This window comes from Equus przewalskii, chromosome 29 (genome assembly GCF_037783145.1).
Source record: "Equus przewalskii isolate Varuska chromosome 29, EquPr2, whole genome shotgun sequence".
In the NCBI taxonomy this organism is placed as follows: Eukaryota; Metazoa; Chordata; class Mammalia; order Perissodactyla; family Equidae; genus Equus; species Equus przewalskii.
Window position 1 is genome coordinate 37,899,932 of NC_091859.1, and position 17,074 is coordinate 37,917,005.

Consider the following 17,074-nt stretch of genomic DNA (forward strand, 5'->3'; position numbering starts at 1 on the left):
CCTGGAAGCATTTATACTTGTGATCCTTATCTAGATTAATAAGTACTATTTTGCAGCATAATTTTAAAAGCGTGATTTTTCTTTCTGCTAAACACAGAAAGCACTTAACACTCTGCCTAGCACTTAACAAATGTTAGTTATTAATTATACCACCTTTTCCTGTGCTGTCCTCCATTAACCTCCGTGGGGTGCTCTGGAACCTCTTCCTTCTCTGGTTGACTGTAAGTGACTTAAAGCCCTGCCGCTGCCCTGTGGTTTCCTCCACCTTATTTGACCTCTCCTCCCCTGCGCCTGCTTGAATCCTGCCCACCCCTCTCCGCCAGCTCGTTTCCCTGCTTCTCGGGGAAACCTTCCAAACCCACTTTGGCCTCCTGTAGGAGGGGCTCCTATAAATCTTCCCAGCTATGCCACTTATTAGATGATCACTCTTGCTCTATCGTGTGACTTGGATGGCTCCTTTCTTGAATTATTGCCTTGTCTCTCCAACTCGATTGTAACCTTGAGGCAATTTTTACACGTTGCCTTGCACACAGTAGGAATTCAACACATAATGCTTGACTGGTAGCTTGATCACTTCTTCCCAGAAGTGGACACGTTGTTTTGTCCGCCAAGTCCCCCTTCCTTTTCTGGGAACTGCCCACTGTCCCTCCACAGTCGGCCTCCACCCTTACGGTTGCAATGGAAGCATTATGTCTCTACTGTGAACACCCTCCTGCCCCCCACCCCTGCCCATTCACTTCTCTCGGAGCCGGAGAGGAGCATGCAGAGAACTTCTCACCGAGTTCCCAGCAGACAGCACCAGGCCCGGCCCACACCTACTGAGCAGGTGCCAGGCACTGTTTCACATGCTGTACGGACTTTTCGTCCAAGCTCGGTAGACCCATACAAGACCCCTACGAGGGAGCTAATATCACCATTATCCCCATTTTACAGATGAGGAGGCTGAGGCAGACCTCCCCTCTGTTCTGTTTCTCCTGAGTGGAACCTAGACGTTTCACACTCAGAGCTCTCTATTCTCACCTCACCATTGAATCTCCACTTTATTCCCCTCCTACCTCCAGGGCATAGTGCAGGTGTGTCCCATGGCCACACTTGCCTTGAGCTGCTCTCCTTGCCTAGGAACACTCTCCCCCTTTTTTGATCTGAGTAACTCCTACTTAGTCTTTAAGACAAAGGTCGGGCAGTGCCTCTTCCAGGAAGCGCTCCTTGAGCAGCCTCCTCCCTCCCAGATCGGGGAATTGCCATCGTCTCTCCACCACGCCCTGGGCTGCCCTCCAGGAGTGTACTCGCTAGATTGTGATTCCATACTCTGTTGACTTATCTGTGCCTCCATAGACTCTCGGTTCCACGAAGACACAGACTACAGGGTCCAACTCTGGGCCTGACACCAGCAAGCACCGAGTGAAGCTGTAAATAGCAGTCCTCCCCAAATCCACAGTGTCACAGTTAATGCCACCAGTGGATAAACTATGCCTCTCGTGCCTCACAGGACGTCAGCGGGGGTGAGAGCCCCAGAGAGCTTCAGTTCAACAAACTGAGCACCTACGATGTGAGTCACTGGGCTAAAAGTGGCAGAGTAAGACAGACAATAACAAGTGTTGGTGAGGATGCAAAGAGATTGGAACCCTCAAACACTGCTCGTGGGAATGTAAAATAGTGCAGCTGCTATAGAAAAGTGTGGCAGTTCTTCAAAGGGTTAAACAAAGAGTTACCATAAAGCCCAGAAATTCCAGTCCAGGAATATACTCAAGAGAATTGAAAACATATGTCCACACAAATATTTGTGCACAAATGTTCACAGCAGCATTCTTCGTAATACCGAAAGGTGGAAACAATCCAAATGTCCATCAACTAGTTAATCGGTAAACAAAATGTGGTAAATCCATATGATGGAATATTATTAAGCCGTGAAAAAGAGGGAAGTACTGACACATGCCATTTCGTGGATCAACCTTAGAAACATTATACTAAATGAAAGAAGCCAAGCCCAAAGACCACATATTGTAGAATTCCATTTATATGAAATGTCCAGAATAGGTAAATCCATAGAGACAGAAAGTAGATCTGTGGTTGCCAAGGGTTGGGGGAGGGGAAGATGGACAGTGACTGCTAACAAGGACAGGGTTTCTTTTGGGGGTGACAAAAACGTTCTGGAATTAAAAAGTGGTGATGGTTATACAAATTTGTGAATATACTAAAAACCACTAAGTTGTACACTTTAAAAGGGTGAATTTTATGGTGTGTGAGTTATATCTCTATTTTAAGAAAAGTGACAGAGTATGCAAAGCTTTAGAAGGCAGAGACTGAGGGTGGTGATGGGGAGAGCAGGGCAGCAGTCATAATAATGGCTGACAGTTATCAAGTGACGGCTATGGGACAGGTACTAGGCTAAATATTTGACATAAATGGTCCTATTCAATCCTTACAACAACTCTATGAGACAGGTTCTGTTATTGCTCCCACTTTGTAGATGAAGAAATTGAGGCCCTACAGAGCTTCGGTCACCTATCAAAGGCACACCTGGAAAGTGGCTGAATCAAGGCCCGTCTAACCACAGAGCTGTGTGCAGTGGAATACTGCCTCATGCACAGGGCCATCCAGAGGACAGAATTAAGTCCCGGAATAAAGGTAGAAGGTGCTATGAGAAGCCAAAAAAAGCCTTCACAGCTCCCTGGGGATTCAGGGCATTTGAAAAGGATTTTGAAAGGTGGACAGAACTTTGATAAGCAAGGTAGAGAAGAGCAAGTTTCAGGCAGGTGGAAAAAACCTGAGCAAATATGTAGAGGTGGGAAAAGTTGCGTGTATTTAAGGAACTCTGTCTGACATTATTTGTGACGCCCCCCAATACCCATGCCCCCTTCTTCCTCGCTAACAGAACCCCCAGGTGATGGGTCGTGATTAGTCTAAGCCCATCGGACCACCTTGTCTCCTGCTCTCCCAGCCTCCCTTGCACCCAAGGGCACACATGGGCTCCAGTTTTGGCCAAGAGGACCTAAAAAGGAAGTCAGTTGTGGGGACTTCTGGAAAAAGTTTTGCTTTCCTGATTAAAGGAAACGCATGAGGTTGGTACTATCTGGGCTCTTCTTCCTTTCTCTCGGCCTTGAATGTAGATGCATTTTCTGGAGCTGCAGCCACTATCTTGGGATCATGAGGTGACAAGTATGAGAATGCAAACCCGTGCACTAAGGTTGGTGGGGCAGGAAGACAGAAAGAGCATGGGTCCCCGAGGCTATCACTGACTTGCTGAACCAACACCATCCTCCAGGCTTCTTCTTGTGCAAGAAAAATCAATCCCTGTTGTTTAAGCAACTGTTCTGTTAACTCTCTTGAGAATATCCTGAACCTCCAATCTTTCAGTTTAGGAAGTATGGACCCCACCCCGAGATCCAGGGATGGGCCCCATTTGGCTTTAACCAGTCAACATATCCAATCTCCTTGGCCACAGTGGTTCATTCAGGGATGTGAGAGCAACCAATGGGATGTAAGAAGTCATTAGCCAGGACTTCTGGAAGGAGAGTCTTTATTCTTCTTTGTACGGAGCTGCTGGTAGACCCTCTCTCATCTCCCTCTAGACTTGACCGGAAGCACACAGCTCCACAGAGCTCTGTGGAAGCTGCACTGACAGCCCTATTGGGTTCTTCCATAAAGAATCAAGAAATCAAGAGTCTTCATGATGAGATTAGTGGCCTTATAAGAAGAGATACCCTGCTCCGAGCAGGTGGCAGTGGCGGCAGCTCATGGTGCCATGGCCAAGACTAAGCCTCGAGGCCTTCACAGCAAGAAGGAAGAGCTGCTGAAACAGCTGGATGAACTGAAGGTGGAGCTGTCCCAGCTGCATGTCACCAAAGTGACTGGTGGTGTGGTATCCAAGCTGTCCAAGAGTAGAGATGCTCGCAAATCCATCACCCGTGTTCTCACTGTCATTAAACAGATGCAGAAAGAGAACCTCAGGAAATTCTACAAGGGCAAGAGGTGCAAGCCCCTGGATCTGCGGCCCAAGAAAACACGTGCCACATGCCGCTGGCTCAATAAGTACAAAGAGAACCTGAAGACCAAGACGCAGCAGCTGAAGGAGCAGCTGTACCCACTGTAGGAAAACATGGTCAAGGCCTGAGCGTTGTGAACTTAATAAAACACAAACTAACTGGCTGGAAAAAGAGACACCAAAGAGCTTGCTTCTCTCTCTCTCCACCTGCACACACCAAGAAAAGGCTGCGTGAGGACACAGTGAGAAGGCAGCCGTCTGCAAGCCAGGAAGAGCTCCCACCAGAAACTGAATCAGCCAGCGCTTTGATCTTGGACTTGCCAGCTTCCAGAACTGTGAGAAATAAATCTGTATTGTTCAAGCCACCCAAGTCTATGGTATTTTGTTATAGTAGCCCGAGCGAAGACAATTGGTAAGAGCGTTTTTGGTTGGAAATGACAGAAATCTAACTACAATTGATTTGAGCAAAAAAAGGGAATGTTTTGGCCTATTAAGTGGGAAAGTTCAGGGCTAGCTAAGGCTTTAAGTCATGACTGGCTCCGAGGGCTCAAGCTCTGCCATCAGGACAAACGCTCCCTTCTCTCCTCCGCACACCCTCTCTCTCTATTGCTTGGCTCAGTTTTCCTCTCCGTCGGCTTCCTTCTCAAGAGATGTCCTCCTATGTGGTAGCAAAGATGGCCAGAAGCAGCTGTGTGAACTTACATTCTCCTCATGGGCAGCAGCTGCAGGAATTAGCCAGGACTTCTGTCCTGTCATCTCATACATCCTTGCCACTTTTCCCCCTAACATCTGTTTCAAACCCCGAAAAAGCCTCTGATTAGTCCTGTGTGTGTTACATACCTTCCCACCCAACCAAGCATGAGAACCAGAGAAATGGGACACTCTTATTGGTTAGTATAGATCACACGTTCATCCTAGCGGGGCCATTTCATTGGCAGCCCACTGTGTGTGTGTGTTTTAGTTCCTGAATGAAAAAGAGAATTTATATTACCTCAAGTAGAGAGAAGGATGATACGCAGACAAAAACAACAGCTATCCCAACAGGGTCTCAATAGTTAGAGAGGGTGGCGTGGAAAATGGAACAGGCAAAGGAGCAGATGGGAAATGATGAGGATCCAGGCTGCCCCAGGGAGAGAAGTCTAAGGTGTCTTGCCCTACATACTGATCGATATCATCTTCCGGGAAGCATAGGACATCCTGACTTAATCCGATCTGATTCTCATCTAAAGTTATAGGACCACCCAATAACCAGACCCCACCTACACTGCTACCATTTTAATGATTTTTTTCATGATCTTTCCTTTGTCTTGTAAAGAAATAACTCACATATCTATGCCTTATAAATTTAGCTCTAACCCTCAACACATTGCATCTCTTCCTGCCCACGGGCCCTGTCCCCATGCTGCAGCTCTTTACTGCCCACAGGTCCTGTCCCCATGCTGCAGCTCTTACTGCCCACGGGCCCTGTCCCCATGCTGCAGCTCTTTACTGACCACAGGTCCTGTCCCCATGCTGCAGCTCTTACTGCCCATGGGTCCTGTCCCCATGCTGCAGCTCTTACTGCCCACGGGTCCTGTCCCCATGCTACTCCATGCTATTCTCTGAAGAAAAGAGCCCTACTGCTTTGGGAGCACTACTACTTGAGAGTCCAAGAAATCTTTCTTTCAACTCCTGGGCTCATGGAGCCCACGTCAGGAGGAACATCTTTCCCAGGAAGCTTTAACACAGAGGGGAGAGGAGTGATGGCAGGAATAAAGCAATGTTGCTTAAAGGAAAGGCCTTTAAAAAACAAAAAAACTGCTAATGAAAAAGGAGCTCCTACCTCGACGAGATTGAAAGGGCGGAATTCACAGATTCCCAGAATTTCAGGGCTGGAAGGACCCTTACACAGGCCTAGTCACAAGCGAGTGGACTGGGAGAACGTCCGTTGAACACATTAATATGCTTTCCTCTTCTGTCCTCCCTTTTCCTGTGACGGCCCTCTTCTGCCAGAGGCATCCATTGGCGCCAGAGAGGATTAGGAATGCAAAGAGGAAGAGGAAGTCGGTGCTCAGCTCTGGATATCCAAAAAAATATTCCCGGATGTGAAGCAGGGGAGCAGCCGTGAAAGTGAGTCTTTGCCGAGAGAGAAAGAATTTCCTAAATAACTTAAACACACTAACATATCAAGAGCCAGGGGGCCGGCCTGGTGGTGCAGCCGTTAAGCACACACATTCTGCTTCTCGGCGGTCCCGGGGTTCACCGGTTCGGATCCTGGGTGCGGACATGGCAAAAGCCATGCTGTGGTGGGCGTCCCACGTATAGAGTAGAGGAAGATGGGCATGGATGTTAGCTCTGGGCCAGTCTTCCTCAGCAAAAAGAGGAGGATTGGCAGATGTTAGCTCAGGGCTAATCTTCCTCAAAAAAAAAAAAAAAATATCAAGAGCCAGGCCTGGTGGTCTAGATCACCGAGTCTTCTTACGAACCTGGAGTGGAAGGAAATCAGGATACGACGCAAGGGCTGTGGCCGCAGGACAACCGTGAAGGAAGGCAGAGGCAAGGGTCACAGGTGGTTCCCACACATGGTCTTATCTCCTCCTCCAGGCCAAAGCCGGGAGTTGAGGGAGGGGTGAGTGAGGAGGGTGGAGGGGAGGCTGAAGTGTGGGAGCCCTGGCCCTCTTTCCTATTCAGGTCCTCAGGAGGAGGCCCATAGCGGGCTAGACATTGTGTCCACCAAGTCAGAGGAGCGCAAGTGCAACACTGAGGTGGTGGCTCCCCACGGCTGCAGGAGATCCTGAAATTCTCTGGGATCCCACAAGGAGACTTGGAGGGCCTCAGAGTCTTGGGTCAGGAAAAAGAGACCACTGTCTGTGGGGCCCTCATGCTCAGGGATGATTCTGGCACTGGATGTCAGCAGGCAACCCAGAAAGCCCACGGGGCACCCCTCAGCGGACCTGGCCCCCAGCGTCATGGAGCGTGGTAGTGGGAAGGAGAGCAAATTCAAAGGACTGAGCATTTACCCTCCAGAGACTGAGTCATCCAAGAGAGATGATTTAGACTAGAAGATGCTGCAGCCACATGAATTGCCGAATTAGGGTTCCTTCCCACCTCCCCATGGTGGGGCAGGGGCCTATCAGATCAGTCACAGTGATGCAGGGTCGGTGAGCCGAGGAGTCGAAAGAAACATTTCTTAGACTCTCAAGATCTGGCAGTAGTGCTCTTTTATTTAGAGAATAGGATAGCATGGGGACAGGACCCATGGGCAGGCAGAGCTGGTGCGTGGGGACAGGGCCCATGGGCAGTCAGAGCTCCTGCTGCTGCCCCGAGTTGAGGGTTAGGGCTAATTTTATAAGGCATGGGTATGTGAGTCATCTCTTTACCAAGACAAAGGAAAGAACATGGAAAAAAGTTAAAATGGCATCAGTGCAGGTGGGGTCTGGCCATTGAGTGGGCCCACGACTTTTAGATAAGAATCAAATCGGATTAAGTAAAGGCCAGAAGCCACCACCCTAAATCAGTTACATGAGGTTGCCAGACAGTAACCAACTTAAGTTCTGGCCTTCCACATTAAGAGTTTCTAGGGATAAGGTCATCTCTCTTCTTCTTCCTGGTACAGAGAGGGAGGCACCTTTTACAGATAGAGATTTACCTTACAAAGGTAAATGTGTCCAACAAGGGCAAGTTCCATTCCCCAGAGCCTGCTTCTCATCTGCAGTTTTAAAATTAAGCAGCCTAAAAATCCTCATCAACAGGAACCAGAGAAGCAACATTTGTCTTTGCAATTTTCCTTGAGGATTAATCTCTGCTCCTGCTGCCCAGGCCACTGTCACCAGGCAGTGCTCCAAAGCCTGGGGAGCACAGAGCGCCCAGAACAAATTTCTGAGGCTTGCCGGAGGGGGTGGACTTGAGGAAAAGGGTTCCTCGGGGGCCTGGAATGTGGAGACAGAATGTGTGTGTGAGTGGGACAAGATTCTCCTGGGAATGCCTCAGGGATGCTTGCCTCTGGGATAGGATGCAAAACAATCAAATTCAAGGTACAAATCAAGACTGTCATATACCCTGGAGGCCAGGGGAAGTGCCTCACAGGGAAGCCCAAGTACGAGAAAGTGGAAAGGGCTCCCAAGCCAGAGGCTGCAGGCCTGGGCTGTTGAGTCTAACAGCAAAGTCACGTCCTGGGAATCCTTCCCCTCCCTTCACTGAATCCGCCCCAGGGTGCTAGGTGTTCTTACAGCAAACAAATAAAACCCAGAGGCATCGTTTTCACGTATTTCTGTTTTGAGACTGGGGTTCAGACAGAGTCAGGATCCACAGCTAGTGTGGACATGAACCTCCACATTCCATGTTTTCCCCACTGTAGCCCACTGTCCGATTAAAGGAGGGGCGTGGGAGTCAGGGAGGAGGGGACGTCAGGTGAAGGGATAGGTGACACTGGTGGGTCAAGTCCTCACAGACCTCTTTGCTTAGAGGGAGACAAAGTTGGCTGCCGTCTCATACATCCAAGAGAAGGGACCGTCCCTCCCCAGCTTGGTTCGCATCTCCAATTTAGCATCTCCAAATTATCTCCCGGTGGGGAGTGGGGAGCATGACCTTGAGACTCAGGCAAAGCCCGGGTCCTATTCTTGCACTGAAGCTTTGAAGCCTCAGATTTCATTCTTATAACAGTGGGGATAAAAATTCCCACCTTACTGAGCGGTTAAAAGAATTGGACGAGGGCGTGTACACTGTGTGCCTGGCATACAGCCTAATGCAGGAACAGGTAAAATTAATTTAATTGAATTCTGCCCGGCCTGCTGCTGCCTCTCCCCCAGCTCTATTCCAATCGGCATTTTCTGGGTTAAATGCCCTGAAGGAAGCAGAGGAAAGTGACTTAGAGCCAGGGACTGCTGTTTGTTTGTGTTTTTTTTTTTTGAGGAAGATTAGCCCTGAGCTAACATTTGCTGTCAATCCTCCTCTTTTTGCTGAAGAAGACAGGCCCTGAGCTAACATCTATGCCCATCTTCCTCTATTTTATATGTGGGACGCCTGCCACAGTATGGCTTGATACGCGGTGCATAGGTCCATGCCTGGGATCTGAACCGGCAAACCCCAGGCCACTGACGTGAAGCGCACAAACTTAACTGCTCTGCCACTGGGCTGACCCCAGGGACTGTTTTAAGAGGCCTGCTCAAGCCACTTCCCCTGACCTTGACTTTCGGCATTCTGAAAAAACAAAAATCTGGAAAACCTCTTCTTGTGAAGGGAACAGAACAATCTCCTTGGGAGCTTGGCCCACCCAGCTCCTCTAGGGAGTATGAGAAAAGACAGTGCAGGTCGGTGGGGTCCATGACATCAGTGTTTTAGGCGAGATACCCAGGTGCCTCTGTCCACCACGGGAATGGGGCTCAGCCAGCTCTCCACCTTGAGAGGACGACTGAGAATCACACCTTGTCTGTGACAGGGTGGTCCCTGTCAGAAACTGCGCACTGACCTCAGTAAAAGAATGCCACACTCTGTCTTTCTTTCTCAAGTGATGTTGAGAAGAGAGGAGCTCCTGCCAGGTAGAGAGAAGACAGAAGAAACCTCCCCCCGCAACCTTGCAGCAGGGGACTCAGGTTGCCATGGCAACGAGCTCCTTCCTAAGTCCACTCATTATGTGGCTTTTGAATGAGATTTCCTCCTGTGTATACATCTAGGAGCTTGATTCCCGGTCCCGCCACCAGGTCACCCTCCAGGCTTTTCCGGGAAACCAGACAGAAGAGTCACTGACCCCTCCCTTCAAGCCCTCATCCCCTGTGGGTGGGGCGGTTGACTGCTCTGACTTCTCTGAGTAGCAATTTGGCAAAATGGAAGCGCATACCCTCTGACCTCCCAGCTCTGGGGGTTTAACCCTGGCATCACAGCATGGTCTGTAACAGCAAAACACTGGCAGCAACTTCCCTGTCCCCTGACGGGAGGCTGGTTAAACATGAGCTGCAGCCACTGTGGAATACGATGAGGCTGGAGGAATAACGAGCTGGATCTGACGTGCCCGTCTGGGAAGATGTATCATCAAGTCCAAAAAGCAAGTTGTTCAAACTCATAGAAACAGGAAATAGAAGGAGAAGATGGGGAGTTGCTGTTTAATAGGTGTAGAGTTTGTTTTGCAAGATGAAAAAGTTCTGCAGATCCGTTGCACAACAATGTGAATATACTTAACACTACTTAACTCTACACTAAAGAATGGTTAAGATGGTCAATTTTACCACAATTTTAAAGAAAAGCAAGTTGCAGGGGCCAGCCCAGTGGTGTAGTGGTTAAGTTCACACACTCTGCTTTGGCAGCTCTGGGTTCACAGGTTCAGATCCCAGGTGTGGACCTAGCGCCACTGTCATATACAAGCCATGCTGTGGTGGAGTCCCACATACAAAATAGCGTAAGATTGGCCCAGATGTTAGCTCAGGGCCAACCTTCCTCAGCAAAAAAAAGAGGAAGATTGACAACACTTGTTAGCTAAGGGCCAATCTTCCTCACCAAAGAAAACAAAGAAAAGCAAGTTGCAGTACAGAATTAGTAATTATAGCATGATCTTATTTGTGTGGTTTTTAAAAGGTTATCCAATTTGGGAAGGAGACAAAATATGCTATCAGTGGTTACTTTTGCAGTTGAAAGGAATCAAGGAAAAAAGGGTGTTCCTTTTATTTTATTCCTGCCTGAAGAGTTTTTAAAAATATATAATTAGCATCTATTATTTTTATAATTTCAACAAGCCTATAAAAACAGGGTGATGATATTACTATGCCTGATCTCCAGAAAGCAGGCATAAATTCAACAGATATTTATTATTAACCTACCGTGTGCAGGCCATTTGCCAAGTACTGCGTACAAAGGAGAGCGACTGAGTGAGGCAGGAGGTCCCTGCTCCCATGGGACTCACACATCTATGGGGAGACAGTCCTGACCATAGCCGCTGTGGCAGAGAGCACTGGCAGGCAAGGGTGTGCTAGTCCCAGGGTGGGCATTTCCTCTCGCACCTCTGAGGAGGTGACATTTAAGTTGAGACCTGAAGGATGAAAAGGAACCAGCCAGGGAAAGAGGAAGAAAGGGCATCGGGCACAGGAGCAGAGATGGCAAAGACCCAGAGAGAAGATCAGTGTGTCCGGAGTGAGGAGCAGGAGGAAGGGCGCTGGAGACAGGCGGTGGCGAGGATGCCGGGCTGTTCCCAGAGCAATGGAAAGCCACCACAGGATTCTAAGCAGGAGAGCGACATGAGCTGATTTATTTATCTTTTTTTTTTTTTAAAAGATCTCTGTGGCAACTGGGGGGGTGACAGGTTGGAGGGGGGCAGAGTGGGAGCAGACAGACAAGATGATGATGTTTTGTTAGCTCCCTGCTGAATGGCTTTGAAGAGGATTTTGGTTTTAGATGCGGCTGCAAAATTGCAGGTAATTACTGAGAGGTTAGAAGAGTGTGCTTTTTAAAAGGCTCTCAAATGCACACAAAACTGGGGACACTTGTGGTCTTCGCGGGGGTGGGAGAGGAGGAGGGTTGCACCAGCTCTTCACACTTGCAGGTGCCTGTGAGTCAGGGGGATCCTATGAAATGCAGATTCCAATTCAGCCAGGCAGGGCGGGAAGGCCTGAGACTCTGCATTTCTGACACGTTCCCAGGTGATGCCAAGCCAGGACCCCACTTGGAATAGCAGGTTAGGGAGGACGTCCATTTTCCAAGTTGCTGTAAGGTTCCAATTTCTTTTTTTAGAAGCATGATTTGCTTTTGTGCTGGAAAACAACAACAATTATAAAGATATTTTTAACGGGCCCTCAAAACAGGCTGCTTGAGACACGAGCAGACAAAACAGAACAGATTACAAGGTGACATCTCTGGCCCAGGCCCCCAGGAGGAGGGTGAGGTCACGGCTCTAGTGCAAAACAAAGAAGAAACGATCTTTAAGTAAACATCAAGCACCATTAGATGTCAAGAACTATGTTAAGTCCTGGGATATCGGAGAGAACGGTCACTGGCAGACAAGCAGGGGAGACAGAGATGTAAGCAGAAGATGTAGCCTAAGCCCACGGTATTAAATGCGTCGATGGAGGTAGGTACCTGGAGCGTGAGAAGGGCCCCCACCCTGGGGGAGGGGAGGGTGGGGCTGCCAGAGGATCAGCCTTCCTGGAGCTCACCTCCCAGGTGGAGCCTGGAAACCGGCTCCAGTGGCTCAGACACCAGAACAAGGTGCTACCTTTGAACGAGTGTCTTCCTTCCCAGTGGCAGCCACCCCCCCACCCCCACCCCCGGCCCCCCAAGATCTTTGCAGATAAGCCTTAGGTCCCTAGAGTTTAAGGGCACAGACTCTGGGGCCAGATTACTTGGGTTCAAATCGTTGCTCTGTTACTCACCTGCTAGGTGACGTTGGGCAAATTACTTAAGCTCTCTGAGCCTCAGTTTCTTCCTCTGCAAAACGGGGATAATAATAACTAAGAGTTTGTAAGGATTAAATGAGTTATTGCATGTAAAGCACTTAAAATGATGACTGACTGTAATAAGGGCTATTATTATCTAATCCTCTTATCTAATCCTCTATTATCTAATCCTCCTAACAACTCTTTGAGCACGGTTGCTATTAAATACCCATTTTGCACATAAAGACACTGAGGATGGCAAACATCGCACTCAGCTCAGGAAAAGGCGCAGGCTTTTGAATTCTCTGCTCTCTCTCGGCGCTTTCCATCCCAAGGGAGAAGCCCTGGGAGAGAGCAGCACTCCAGATGCGTCTCTGCGTCCTGAATCCCATTCTGGGAGCGCTGCTCTGGTGCCCCAGGCCCAGCCCGGGTATTGGCAACAGCCCTGGTCCATCCTCCCTCTGACTTCAAACAGCTGCCCGCTGCAGGGGCTAGAGGCCAGGGGCTACAGGCCACGCGGGAAGAGTTCACGTGTGTTTGGTCACCAGGCTGAGCACTCCCAGCAGGTCACTCACTCGGCGTCTCCAAGGCAGCTGACCCACAGATCTGAAACTCAGCCCGCAGAGGCCACGTTAAACCGCTCCCTCCGCCTTCCGCACAGCAGCCTCCGCAAGATGAGAGGGGTTTCTCAGACGAGAAAGCAGGCTGCTTCCATCTGTCTTAATCCTGCTGGCTGGATGCAAATTGCTTTCTCACACTGAGGCAAAAGAACGCTGATGTGTGGGAGGAAGTGCCGGGGCGTGCAGCTGAGCCGGCGCGGGAGGGAGGGCGGCTGCAGCAACCGGATGCCCGCGGTGCTGATGCGGGGCAGGGTGCAGCCGCCAACGCTTCTCTTCCCCTCCTCCCCTCCGCCCCTGCTCCAGGTGAAGATATTACAGAGCGTGGGAGCCCGACTTTCTTCTCAGCCTTCGTCTGGGGCAGGAGGGCCTGGGAGAATTTTGATGGACTACAATGTCTCCTGGAGCAACCGGGAAGCAGGCTCCTGGGCCGCGGGGCCAGGCTGAGGAGGGACTCTAGCGGATCCTGCAAGAGGCTCAGGGAGGGGAAGGCCCGTGGATCACGCTGTAGGGAGGGTGAAGAGAGATCAAGTCTGCCTCTGGGTACTCGACTCAAGTTGGTATTTTATTTATGTATGATGGATATATTTATGTCTGTATGTGTTTATTTATACCCACTTCATTATACAAAGAACTGGAGATGGCTTACAAAAATGCACGTGGTGTCAAGGTATAAAACAAATAGCTTTGGGAATTGAAGTGAAAGGAAAATAAAGGGAGGGAAAATAATGAAACCAGGAGTAAGATTAGTATCCATAAATGTATAGTAAATAGTCCTGTAGAGTTGCTAACAAGGCCCATAAACTTGTTTCTGAGCACCCTGGTGGCCAAAGCAAAGAGTGAACAACAGTCAAATACATGAACCACCGAGTCCATAAGATGAAGAAAATCAGAACTTCTCAGGAGAAGCACCACCTCAGCCTTGGTACTGAAATGTGGGAGGAATTCCTCCACCCTTCCCCTTAAAGATCCCCCTGAGATGTAGAAGGTGATGGATGCCCTGAATGGCACTCTGACAATAGATACGATAACAAGCATTTCTCATAAGGCTCCTCAGTGTGACCTGTGGCACTGAAATGTCATTCAAGAGTAATCCTAATATTCACTCTGCACCAGCTGTAATATCAGAAGTGGGAGACAGCCTAAATGTCCATCAAACACATTAAGGTACAAACATCCTATGGAGTACTATACAGCTATTAAAAAAGAAAGAGGAGCAATTTAGGTACTCATGTAAAATAATCTCCAAGGTATATTGGGAAGTGAAGAACAGCAAGAAGCAGAAAAATGTCTATAACCAAAAAGAAGGGTACATATACTTAAATGCTTGTATATGTCCCAGATCATTTCTGGAAGGAATCACAAGAAACTGGTAACAATGCTCACTTCTGGGCAGGAGGACTCTGTGGAGGGTGATAGAGGTAAGAGACTGACTTTTCGTTATATGGACGTTTGTGCCTTCTGAATTTTGTACCATGAGAGTGTATTACATAGTCAATATAATTAAATAATCCATTAAAAACATCCAAGCAAAAATAATCTAAGAGGGGCTATACACAAGAGGCTCTAAATAGATGCTCCTTATGGTCAAGCTTGAGGATAATGTATAAATCACCCAAGAGAATGGAAGGCCCCTGCATTCTTCAAGCTTGAGTCCCCCACGAAAGTCATTTACCCAGTATGTTCTCTGCTGAGACCCTGGTGAGCAGAAGATCTGAATTGCCGATTCAAATCCATTGCTTTCCTCGTCAGCTGGGAAATTCAAAACCTTCCCTTTCCACAAAGAAACTGTTAGAACTAATAAATTTAGCTCAGTGGCAGGATACAAAGTCAACACAAAAATTCACTGTGTTTCCATACATTAACAATCCTAAAAGGAAATTATGAAAAAAAATTCCATTTACAATAGCATCAAACGGAATAAAATACTTAGGAACAAATTTAACCAAGTATGCAAAAGACTTATACGATGAAATCTATAAAATGTTGTTGAAAGAAATTAAAGACACAAAGAAGCGGAAAGCCATTCCTTGTTCATGGATTGGAAGACGTAACATTGTTAAGATGTCACTACTACTCAGATCAATCTACGGATGTAATGCAATCCTTATCAAAATCCTGACTGTTTTTTGTAGAAATTGAAAACTCCATCCCAAAATTCGTATGGAATTTCAAGGGACCCTGAATAGTCCAAAAAGATCTTGAAAAAGAACAGAGGTGAAAGACTCACACTTTCTGATTTTAAAACTTACTACAAAGCTACAGTTATCAAAATAATATGGTACTGGCATAAAGACAGATATACGGACCAATGGAATAGAATAGAGAGCCCAGAAATGAATCCTCATAGACACGGTCAAATGATTTTCAACAAGGGGGCCAAGATCATTTAATGGAGAAAGACCAGTCTTTTCGACAAATTTTGTTGGGAAAACTGGACATCCATGTGCAAAAGAATCAAGTTGGACTCTTACATAACACCATATACAAAAAATTAGTGCAAAATGGGCATCTTTGATCTGGGGCAGAGAGTCGATAAATATGTGCTCAGAGATTGCGTGTCCCCACTTGTCCCAGTCCTCCCAGCTGCAGCTTGGGAAGGTAGGGTTGAAGCTGGACTAAGCGCCCGGGGTGTAGACAAAAGGTGAGTATCCTGTGCCAGCCAGAGTGCCATGGAAGGTTCTCCTTTACACACACACACACACAAACCCCACACATCATGCACACATACACCACATGATATGTATCCCATGCCACACACACCATTCATAGCATACATACATCACAGACACACCACACATCCAACCCATACATTCCACATATCACGCACAACACTACACATTCCCCAACACATGCCACACATATCTCACACACACACACACATCACATCATATGCCTCACACACACACGTCACACATACCATGAACACACACCACAGACTCCCACTCCCACACACATGCACACACACACAGGAGTAGTCTCACTCAGGCCTGGCCTGATGTACAAATTGAAAGCAGGAGAGTTTCCGAGTGATCCGTTTAAAACATAAATAAAATTTTGCCAATTCTCTATTTGTACCCCTCCCCCAACAGCGCTGGCTCAACGAGTGTTGTGAAAGAGTCAGCAGTCACCGTGTGGTTCTAGGGGCTCCAGGAAAGCCAGCGCCTCCCTCCTCCCGCCTTCTGTCTCTGCTGCTCACTGCCTGAGTTCTAGAAGTCTTCCCTGGGAAGCTTCACTTTTCAGCTTAGTACTCTGATGGATGTATAAAAATGAAACTTCTGGGGCCAGCCCCGTGGCCTAGTGATTAAGTTCAGCACACTCCACTTTGGCAGCCCAGGTTCAGTTCCTAGGTGTAGACGTACACCACTTGTTGATGGCCATGCTGTGGCGGTGTCCCACATACAAAATAGAGGACACAGATGTTAGCCCAGGGCGAATCTTCCTCAAGCAAAAAAGAAAAAAAGAGGAAGATTGGCAACAGATGTTAGCTCAGGGTGAATCTTCCTCAGGAAAAAAAACTATGTTAAAAAAAATGAAATTTCCTCTGAGGGAGAGTAATATCAGACTCTTAGCCACATGCACTTTAGTATGAATGAAAGTGTGAGGGAGACTGGGGAGGATGGAGAGGAACCTGACTTCTAGTTTGGGCTGGTTACCAACCGGGTAATCAGGTGATCCGAGGCAAAGGCATGGGGTGGGGGAAGTGAGGGAGAACACAGAAGCCCTGCAGGGTAAGCAGAGAGGGAGAGCTCGGAGAGGCACCTGGAGGGTTGTGTGAGTGGGTGGCACCGTGAGGGAGCGGCAGGGGACTGTGACAGCATTTTGTGGTTGGTCTGTGGCCAGCCCCGTCCTTCCTTCCATTGCCAGAGAGATGAGAGCAGAAACTGGCTGGCTGCCCAGCTCATGAAGGCAGCAGATACAGTGCATGAGATCAGATGAATAAGCAGGGACAAAGGACCAGGGCAGCCCTGAGGAAGCTCCATAGTGGGACTCTGCAGTCCCCAAAATCAGTCTCCCCAAGGGAATGTCCTGCACTGCGGACAGAAGCCTCTCTCCCCTCCCCCTGCACCTCTGACTTCCAATTAAGGAAGGGCTTCAGCTCTCGACTTCATCCTTGATGGTAGAACCAAGGAAGG

General features: G+C 48.3%; 1 long non-coding RNA gene and 1 pseudogene across 1 annotated transcript; one reads left to right on the plus strand and one right to left on the minus strand.

Annotated features, from left to right (window-relative positions):
* Positions 1 to 3,730: 3,730 nt before the first annotated feature.
* On the plus strand, positions 3,731 to 4,108 carry LOC103550730 (large ribosomal subunit protein uL29 pseudogene; annotated as a pseudogene).
* A 7,060-nt stretch (positions 4,109 to 11,168) lies between these two features.
* LOC103550731 (uncharacterized) lies at positions 11,169 to 13,300 on the minus strand. The gene is made up of 3 exons (XR_544869.2): positions 12,897 to 13,300; positions 12,319 to 12,373; positions 11,169 to 11,700 (listed from the first exon to the last, which is right to left on the minus strand). It is a non-coding gene; the product is annotated as an uncharacterized lncRNA (long non-coding RNA).
* Positions 13,301 to 17,074: the final 3,774 nt, after the last annotated feature.